Consider the following 11,044-nt stretch of genomic DNA (forward strand, 5'->3'; position numbering starts at 1 on the left):
ATGAAGCATAGGATTTCAGCCACTATCCTGTACTATAAATACAAGGACAGGGGTCAAAATATGGCATCAAAAATACAGAAAACTTTCTGGGTCACAGTGGGGAGCCAGAGACCTCTTTCTGACTGGACTCCATAGAAGCAAAAGCAGAGGCTGAGGGTCTGGTTTTTAACCAGCAGATGACTGACTCCCTTCCACCCTAAACAGGAAGGAGAAAGACTCCAAACCTATTAACAGATAGAGGGATTGGAGAAATAGGGTGAACAAAGGCTCCCTACTATATATAAGAATTCAACCATTTTAGATTGTGCTATGGCACCAAAGCTGACAAAGATACATTCTATTAAAACATCAACTGTGTAGCCAGCCTAAAATATAGGGAACAACCCAGATATCAAAAGTTAGTGCCAAAAAGCTCTTCAAGAGGGTGAATATGATTATAGAAATACAAGAAATATGAAAAATATCAAGAAAACAAAACAGAGAAATAAAATTGCAGTGCAAATGTTCTGCAGCAGAATAGATAATGTAAAAAACAACAATCTCAGGGCTTGAAGATAGAAGAGCTATAATTAAGAGAGGAGATAATCACATAGAACAAATCCAAGAAACAGAAAAAGAGGTTGCAAGAACTTCAGGTTTTAGGTCCTAATTTGTGACTAATAGATATCAAGAAAGAAGAAGAGGAGGCAGCTAAAGGCATAGAAAATAAATTTGTCCTATTTTTTTGGTAGGTTACGGGGCTTGACTTCAGGGTCTGGACACTGTCCCTGAGTTCTGGTGATTGGAGATGAGAGTCTCACAAACTCTCTTTCCCAAGCTGGCTTTGAACTGAGATCCTCAGATTTCAGCCTCATAAGTAGTTGGGATTACCAGCAGTACTCAGGTATATTTAACAGAATTTTAATAGAGGACTTACCAAACATTCAAAATAGAAAGGGTCATTCAGATACAAGAGGACTAGCAAAGATATTTCCACTACCACATTGTGATTAAGACTGGATTGGTAGAGAACAAGGAGAGAAGCTGCCAGAGAGAAAACATTGATTGCTACAAAGGAAATCCTATCATAATAACTGCAGATTTCTCAGCTGAAACTACAAAAGCAAAGAGGGCTTAGCATGATGTATGAAAGCACTGAAAGTCAACAATCAACAACCAAACACACTGAACCTAGACACACTTCTCTTTCATAAAGGACAAATAAAAACATTCTGTGATTAACAAAAATTAAGACACTACATTTTCACCAAACCAGCACTACAGAAAATAATCAAAGATGCCTTATGATCAGAAAATCAACACTACCATGATATAGGTGAAGAAAACAGAACTTTACAGATGAGCAGTAAGAACAGAACCCCTAAAAAGGAGGGTAACATGACAGAACTATCACATAATTCTCAGTTCTAACAGTCCATATCAATGAGCATAATATAGTAAGAACAGAAAACACACAATTTCTAAAAAAGAGGGTAACATGACAGAACTATCACATAGTTCTCAGCTCTAATGAGCATAATTCTCCAGTCAAAGACATAGAATGGCTAGGTGGATCGATAGGCAAGAATCATCATTCATTTGCTACCTACAGGAAATATATGTAAGAAAAACAAATATCTCCTCAAGGTCAAAGGCTGTAACAAAGTATGTCAAACAAACAGCCTTATAAAGAGGCCAGAGTAGCAATATTAATATCAGATAAAATAGACATCAAAATAAATTGAAGATGGATCAAGAAAATGTGGTATATATACACAATGGAATTCTATGCCTCCATCAGAAAGAATGACATTTCCCCATTTGTTAGGTAATGGAAAGGCTTGGAAAAAATTATATTAAGTGAAGTAAGCCAAGCCCAAAGAAACATAGGTCCCATGGTTTCTCTTATTTGCAATATCTAGTATACATATGAGTCAAACAGAAAAGGTCAGATAATGTGATGTTAGGAAAATGAACCCTTAGATATGTATTTAAATGTTTTTTTTCTTTCACGCATTTTTTTCTAACTCATTTATAAGATTATTTCTTTGTAGCTTTGTATGTCCCTCCCCCACAGTATAACTCCTGCTTTCACTATATTTGATGTCGGTATAATTTGTGGAGGAGATGGGGAAAAACCAGTTGTTTAAGGATACAGGTGGACCCATTGCAACTATGTACAAGTTGTCATGTCGAAAACGAACTTTACTTTGGTGGGGGGGGGGAGATTGGGTGGGGGGGCATAGGGGAGGCTGGGAAGGGATGTGAAGGGTAAACAAAGGAGGAGGCTGCAATGCTTGATAAGAAATGTACTCATTATCTTGCCCATGTAATTGTAACCCCTCTGTACAGTATATTCACAAAAAAATAAAAATTAAAATAAAAAATGCAAATCAAGCAGGGCACCGGTGACTCTCTCCTGTAATCCTAGCTACTCAGGAGACTGAGATCTGAGGATCACAGTTCAAAGCCAGCCCAGGCAGGAAAGTCCGTGAGACTCTTATCTCCAACAAATCACTCGAAAACCAGAAGTGGCACTGTGGCTCAAGTGGTAGAATGCTCGCCTTGAGCTGAAGAGCAAAGTGACAGCGCCCAAGCCCAGAGTTCAAGCCCCATGACCGACCAAAAAAGTAATGCAAATCAAAACAACATAGAGATTCCATCTCAGTTAGCCAGGCCATTATCAACAGAATTAACAATACAAATGCTAGTGGGGATGTAGCCCAAAGAGAACTCGACTATACCACTGGTGTTCCACCACTCTGGAAAGCAGTATGGAGGGTCCTCAAAAGACTAAATATAGATCTTCCTTATGATCCAGCAGTTCCACCCCTGGATATTCATCCATCCAATAGACCACAAACAAGGTTACACTAAAGATATCAGGACTACCATGTTCATTGCAGCATTATTTACCATAGCCAAGATATGGAATCAACCCAGATGCCCCTCAGTAGGCAAATGGATCAAGAATTCTACTCATCCATCAGAAAGAATGATATTGTACCATTCATAAGGAAATGGAAAGACATGGAAAAATTTATATTAAGCCAGACTATATAATATTACAGCAAGGTGATTTTGGAATATGGTAATAGCTGTTGGAATAGTTCTTATTTTTTTAAATAAGAATGCATTTGTTAGCAATCATTGTTATTCTGATAAATAGCCATTTGAAATTTGAAAAAAAATAAATTGAAGAGACACAGATCATTACATAATAATAAAAGTAACTCTCCACTGGGACGCCATAAACACCCTAAACATCTATGCATCTAATGCTGGTGTTCCAAAATTCATCAAACAAATATTAAATGACCTAAAGCCACACATAGATTCAAACACCTTGATTATTTATAATTCAACACACTTTCATCTTTGAATAAGATCATCCAGGCAAAAACTCACTAAAGAAACCTCAGCACTAAAATAACTGCATTGACCAGCTAGATCTAACAGACATCTATGGAATATTCCATTCCGCAGCAGCACAATACACATCCTTCTCAGCAGCCCATGAAACATTCACTAAAATAGACCATATCCTAGGTCACAGAGCAAATCTCTATGAATTCAAGAAACTCATTAGTACCCTTGTCATGCCACAACAGAATAAAATTAGAACTCAACACCAAAAGCCATCACAGAAAATACACAAACTTCTGAAAACTGAACAGTAACTGCTGAATGTTCAGTGGGTCATCAAAAGTATTAAGAAAGGAAATTTAAACATTTATGGAATTCAATATAAAAAGACATGAAATATTAGCTACTTTGGTACACAGCAAAGGCAGTACCAGAGGAAAATTTACAGCTGTGAATGTCTGGATCAACAAACTAAAGAAATCTCAAATCAATACTCTAATGATGCACTTCAGTCTTTTAGACAAAAACAAGAACCAGACAAAACCCAAAGCAATAGAAAGGAATAATAAGAGATCAGAAATAAATAAATTAGAAAATAAAAGAACAAAGAATCAACAAGATAAAAGATGATTCTTTGAAAAAATTAATAAAACTGACAGGCCCTTAGCAAACCTAAGAGAAGAGGAGGAGAATTCACTCAAATACAATTAAAAATGAATAGTAATACAATGCAGTAGATTCAAGCAAAATTCAGACTATCATAAGGAAATACTTTAGAAGCATCTAAGCAAAATATTGGATAATTTGGCAGAAATGGATTCATTCTTACAGGACATAAACATACCTAAACTGAGACCAAGATTATATAAACCAATTAATACACATATCAAATAATAAAACTGAAATGGCAATAAAAGACCCCATGCAAAAAATGTCTAGGGCCTGATGGTTTCACAGCCAATTCTATTAGCTCTTTGAAGGAGAAAAACTAACATCAATACTCCTCAAACTCTTCAATGAAATGCAAAGTGAGGGATCATTACTAAATTCCCTTTATGAAGCCATCATTATGCTCATCCCTAAACCAGATAGGGACTCATCAAGAAAAGGGAACTATAGATCTATCTCTTTGATGAACACAGATGCAAAACTTCTCAGTAAAACATGAGCCAACTGAATCCAGAAACTGACCAAAAAAATCACACACTATGATCAAATAGGATTCATCCCAGGGATGCAAAGCTGGCTGTTGATGAATATAATGAAACCCATGAAAATGGATAAATATAATACAATTAATGAACAATATATCAGCAAGACAATCAAATTCATCAACAGAAGTATGGACTAGAATGACATAATCATCTCAATAAATGAGGAACACAGAAAGAGATTATTGTTTTTTTTTGTTTTGTTTTGTATTAGTCCTACAGCTTGACTACAGGGCAAGAGCATTGTCCCTGAGAATTTTGCTTTCAGTTAACACTCTATCAGTTGAGCCACAGCTCTATTCTGGCTTTTGTGGTAATTAATTGGATATAAGATTATCATGGTCTTTCCTGTCCAGACTAGCTTCAACATCAATCCTCAGATCTCAGCCTCATGAATAACTAAGTCTACTACTACATGAGCCACTGGTACCTGGCTTTTGATAAGATCCAGCATCTTTCCATGATCAAAGTGTTGTATAAGATAGTAATACATGACATTGCTCAATATAATAAAGGCTTTTTTTTTGTTGAACCTACAGTCAAAATTTTTCTCTAAAATCAGGAATGAGGAAAGGATATCAACACTCTACACTCATCTGCAGTATAGTACTGGAATTTCTAGCAAGACAAATAATGCAAGAGGAAAACATAACAAGAATCCACAAGATAAGGTAGAAGTAAAATTATCCCATTTGTACACAGCGTGGTATACTTAAAGGACCCCATGGTGTCATCCTCGAATCTACTAGTGCTTATTCAAATTTTGTTAAATAATAGGGAATAAAATCAATCCTCAGGGGTCGGTGATGTAGCTCACTTGGTATAACACTAACCAATGAGTGAAAGCATTGTATTCAGAGTTCGAGTCTTAGTCTTGGACCTAATTCTCCCCCTGCCCTTCTCCCCTTCTGCCAAATCAGTAGCTTTTCTGTATGCCTCTATTAAAAACATTTGCAATATCCTCAAAAAATATCTAGGAATTAATCAAAGATGGGAAGGACTTCTATAGTAAAAACTTTAAAAATTTGAAGGAGGACATTGAAGAATGCATAAGGAAATGGAAGGCCTTCCATGTTCTTGGATTAGCAGAATCACTATCAGAAAAATGGCAACACTGCTCAAAAACCTACAAATTCAATGCAATACCCATCAAAATTTCAACATCATTTTTCAACAAGATACAGAAAGCAATTGAAAAATTCATATAGAACCACAGAAGACTTCCAATAGCAAAAGTGATCCTTTTTTGTATTGTGAAAATACCGTATAGAGGGTTACAATTACATGAGTAAGGTAATGAGTGTATTTCTTATCAAGCATTGTCCATTGTTGCCTCCTCCTTTGTTTCCCCTTCCCATCCTTCCCATCTCCTTCCCACCCCCCCAAGTTGTAAATTCATTTTTCTACATAACATCTTGTACATCTCATTGTTGCAATGGGTCCACCTGTATCCCTTTTCATACAATTTGTTTTTTCCTTTCCCCTCCTTAACAGGGAGAGCAACACTGGAGGCATAACAGTACCAACTTCAAACTTTACTACAGAACTATAGTAATGAAAAGAGCCTGGGTACTTAAAAGGAGTGGGGTGAGGTTATGGGGAGAAAGAAAGATGAACAAAGAGAAGGGGTTGAGAATACAGTTAAGGTTTCAAAGTATACCCCACAAATTTTTTTAAAAAGTGAGGGAAGAGTTGGGTTGGGAGGAATGGGTGAAATGTTAAATGGGGTAACATTCATCAAGATGCATTGTATTCATAAACTGCTTCGGTATATGACACTTTCTTTGTACAATTAAGGATAATAAAGAAAAAATGATATATACAAAGTATTTTCCTACAATCAAGCTCTAAGAAGTATACTATGCAAAGAAGACTCTCAAGACAAGGGAACAGATGACTAATAGGTGTACTCCCATTTATCTAACAGCTGACTTCTTAATATAAATTTTATAGGCCAAATATAGTGACATCTACCTCAATGGGATATCTAATGCTTAAAATTATGAGAGGAATACAATGAGGTTAGAGAGTTTACATTTTAAATGTTGTAGAATTTCCATTTTAATTACACAAAGTGATTTCATTATAACATTTCCATATGTTCAATAATGGTCTTAAATCATTAACCTCTATTTCTTGGGAGGGTATTTTCCTCATATTCTTTTGCTTGCTTATGTTCTCATCTTTATTATTATGAATAATTTTCATCATTCCAAAATAATTTGCTATTACCTGTTCACTTTCAGTTTCATATAAACCACTAAGCTAAAACCTATAATAGGCAAATGAAAAGTAATAAACCAAAGCCCAAACACACTACTAAAGAATAGTATGCTTTTTCCCTCTGAAAAAGTAAAACAAAAAGAGCAGAAAAAAGGTTCAATAAAAGTGAAGAACAAGAAAATGGAGGGACATGGAGTGAATACATGCAGCAGGGGTAATCAGTAGACACTATGTTGAAAATGAACTATAAAACATGTGGGCAGGGATGAGGGAAAAATCGAGAACAGTGATTGAGGAGGTTACATTTTCCAGGAAGAAATGTACTCATTACCTATGAAACAGTAATCCCTCTGTACATAACCTTTATAATAAGAATTAAAAAGAATAACAACAACAAAAAAGAATGTGTAGAATAAGTTACATAATACAAGGAGTGGCAATCTTTCCAAAATTAGAGAGAACGAGAATGTCTTATACTTTTCAATTTAAAGATATAAGATGACTGAAACTCACCTTTAAGAAACTCACTTTAAGGAAACTCACTTCACCCTTGGGAAACAAATAGACTGTAGGAGATGGAAAGAATAATGCAGTCTATGCAAATGGAAGGTTGACATCTGGAAATAATAAGATTAGTTGTGTGTGTGTGTGTGTGTGTGTGTGTGTGTGTGTGTGTGAACATATTCAGTGTGACTTGTGTGGCTTGGAACTGCAGAACCACTAAGTATCCACACCTTGCTTGCACACTCTGGGAGCAGATCACTTTCTACTCTCTCAGCATCCCATATTAGGGCCTTTCTTCCTCCATTTGTGCATTAACAGATTTCTTTTGGTGGACAGGACACAAACTGTGATGACTCTACCACCTTGATTGTGTCTTCTACATCTCTGTGTTGCTAGGGTGAATTAATAATATTGGCAGGAAAACATCTCTACATAGGTCACAATAGATCTCATGCCACTCTTCTGCTCATACATTGAGTGTCAAGGTGGGGTTCAGTGGGGGAACTGACTTTTCTGGACTTACCTCTTTGGATTTCTGGAAGAAAATGTTGCAGACCTCCCCTAGTGCCTCCCAGAGCAAGAAATAGAAAAGGCACAATACTAGAATAAAAGCAAACCATTTTGATCCCCTGTATTTCAGCCAAAAAGAGATCTTCACAGCAATATTATGTTTCTTTCTTTTTAAATTGTTTTGTCTAGGTTAAGTGTTTGATTTTATTTGCTCTGAATAATATTTGTCGTACCTTCAATTTGCCTATACTTCCTCTTTATCTGTATTGCATACTTTTTTCCTCATATGTCCATCTCTGTAAATGCATCTCTGTAGATGTAATCCTCTTCAAAATTCCTATCACATTCACATAAATAGAAAAGAGAAGCCAAAAACTCATGTAGAAAAAGAAAATCCCAATTAGCCAAAGCTAACATATGACAAAAGAGCGAGGTCAAAATATCCCAAAACCTGTTTTCAATTATACTAAAGAACCCTAATTACATAATGTATAGCATAAAATATACACAGAAATAGAAAAGAACAACCCAGAAATCAAAAAGAAAAAATCTAGAAATAATTCCAAACAGTTACACTAATCTGGGTTATGGAAAAGCTGCTAATGCATAGATTACTGGAGGATAGCCTCCTTCACAGATGGTGGCACTGGATAATCTAGGTATCATATGTTGATTAACTATGCCAGACTTTATTAACTAATCAAAAGGCTGATATTTTAGTCTAGGTACCAATGGCTCACTTCTATATTCCTAGCTTCTCAGGACGCTGAGATCTGATGATCATGGTGTGAAGCCATCCCAGACATGTGTCAGGGGACTCTTACTTCCAATTAAGTACTAAATGTTGTGGCTCAAGTGGTAAACTTCCAGCCTTGAGTGCAAGAGCTAATGGATAAAGTCTAGGCACTGAGTTCAAACCCCAGTACTTGCACATTAAAAAAATATATGGCACATTTGATCAAAATATTAATTCTACATATGACACTGAATCCTTGAAAGTACTATGAAACAAAAAAGAAGCACTTCAAAATATAGGAATATGTAACTCCCTCAATTGGATTCAAATACTGCAGAAAATTATAGCAAGAATTAAGTTCTGGCTGTGGCTTGGTGGGAGAATCCTTTGTGTCTTTCAAGAGGTGTTGGATTGCACTCCAAGCACTAGAAATAAAATTTACAACTATGATTCCTAAAAGTTTCCATGTTTCTGGGAGGAAAAAAATTAACGCAGTGAAGAGATATAAGTAAAAGGTTGAAAAATCTTCACCAGTCTTATATCTGGCAGAGATTAATATGGTATAAAACAATTGTAAATGTTAAACACCAGTAATACAATCCAATCAAGAAATAGGCACATGAAAAAGCACACCACTGTCAATTGAGAAAGTACTGAAAACTCTTGTTCTGAAATATGCTATATTAAGTACTGTTCTGACAGGAAATGTTTTGACTTTTTCTTCTACTTTGAAGACCTGGATGAGAAGCAGCAAATGCTGAGTGAGCTTTAGTTATGCAGTAGTCCTCCAGCTCATATCAGAGGACATAAGCTTAGTACCAAACAACTAGAGTAATGATATACAATCAACAATCTCAGGAGTTCTGCAGCAAACAGCCCAGTATCCATAGAACTTCAACACCCACTACCCTCTGGTATGGGTCTTGTCGATTGTATAGTCTACGAGAAGTACCACCAAGCCTCCTGGAGTGTTTTGAAATTTGTTTTCTCTCTGCCTTCTTCAGTTCATCACATTAGATGTTCCTACCTTTATTTTTAGGGATTTCAGCTGAGGAACTTAATGCTTCTCTGAGTCATTTTCTGGCAGTGGTGGGGCTTGAACACAAGATGTAATTCCTCGGCTCTTTTTTTTGCTCTAGGCTAGCACTCTACTACCTTGAGCCACAGCTCCGCTTCTGGTTTTCTAGTAGTTAATTGGAGATGAGTCTCATGGACTTTCCTTTCCAGGCTGGCTTTGAACCATGATCCTCAGTTCTCAACCTCCCGACTAACTAGAATTACAGGCATGAGCCTCCAGCACCTGATTGAGTCTTCTCCCCCCCCCCCTTTTTTTTGGTTGGTCATGGGGCTTGAACTTTGGGCTTGGGCACTGTCCCTCAGCGCTTCAGCTCAAGGCGAGAACTCTACCACTTGAGCCACAGCGCCACTTCTGGTTTTCGAGTGGTTTATTAGAGATAAGAGTCTCACGGACTTTGCTGCCCTGGTTGGCTTTGAACCACGATCCTCAGATCTCAGCTCCCTGAGTAGCTAGGATTACAGGTGTGAGCCACCAGTGCCCGGCTGATTGAGTCTTCCTTTTATCAGCTCCCAGATACTATGGATTGTGTTTGATCTTAATTCTCTGCATCAGAATGAGTTGTTGATTTTTATTCCTGTTGCTTTTCCCTGTGTTCATGAGAATATGGCTTTCCATATCCTTCCAGGAAGAATTATAAAGTAAAAGTATGTGACATTATTTTACCATGGTGGTAACAGTGTTTCACTCTCATTTTGTGTCTTACATAAAGATAAGGTGATCAAAAGCCTGGGGACACATCATCCCATTATGGAGCTCTGAAGGGACTCATACCACCCACATCTCTGCCTCTGTCAGTGAATCCCAAAATATTCTATGTACTTTAATATGTACTTCCCTATCAGTTTGAGTGGCCTGCTCATCTCATGACCCCTGATTTAAGTGAGTAGTAGGACTTTGAATGTCATCTTTTTAATGCTTTATTATAATCACCAACATCAGAATTTCAGCTCTACAATTGACTATAATGTTTGTGAAACATAACAAGATGTCTTAAGGACTATCTCTGGTCTCTTTTTGTTACTGAGATGTGATCATCTGCTCCTTTCCTTATGGCCAACATGCACTCTAATTGCATAGTGGATACTGAGGAGCTTATATATCATGATTAGTGGTAATTCATTACCACTGAATGGGCAGTTAGTGTTTTACTTAGCCATAATAATCCTACCTTATTGATGAAAGTACAAAAACCAAGAAGAAAGATAAAAAATGAACTTCAGTAGAAACAAATATTTTGACCACCTCCTGATAAAATATTAAGGATTTGGAAATATTTGAAAACTAATATACCATTAAAAGAAACAAAGTACAGTGTTGTTTTTTTGCCAAAACTTCATTGTATTTCCAATTAAAAGAAGATCATTGTCAGTATGTACTAACTCATCTATTAGAAATACAAGTGTCAGAAAAAAGATGCAATGAACAATAGAAGAGAGC

This window comes from Dipodomys ordii, unplaced genomic scaffold (assembly GCF_000151885.1).
Source record: "Dipodomys ordii isolate 6190 unplaced genomic scaffold, Dord_2.0 Scaffold171, whole genome shotgun sequence".
Lineage (NCBI taxonomy): Eukaryota > Metazoa > Chordata > Mammalia > Rodentia > Heteromyidae > Dipodomys > Dipodomys ordii.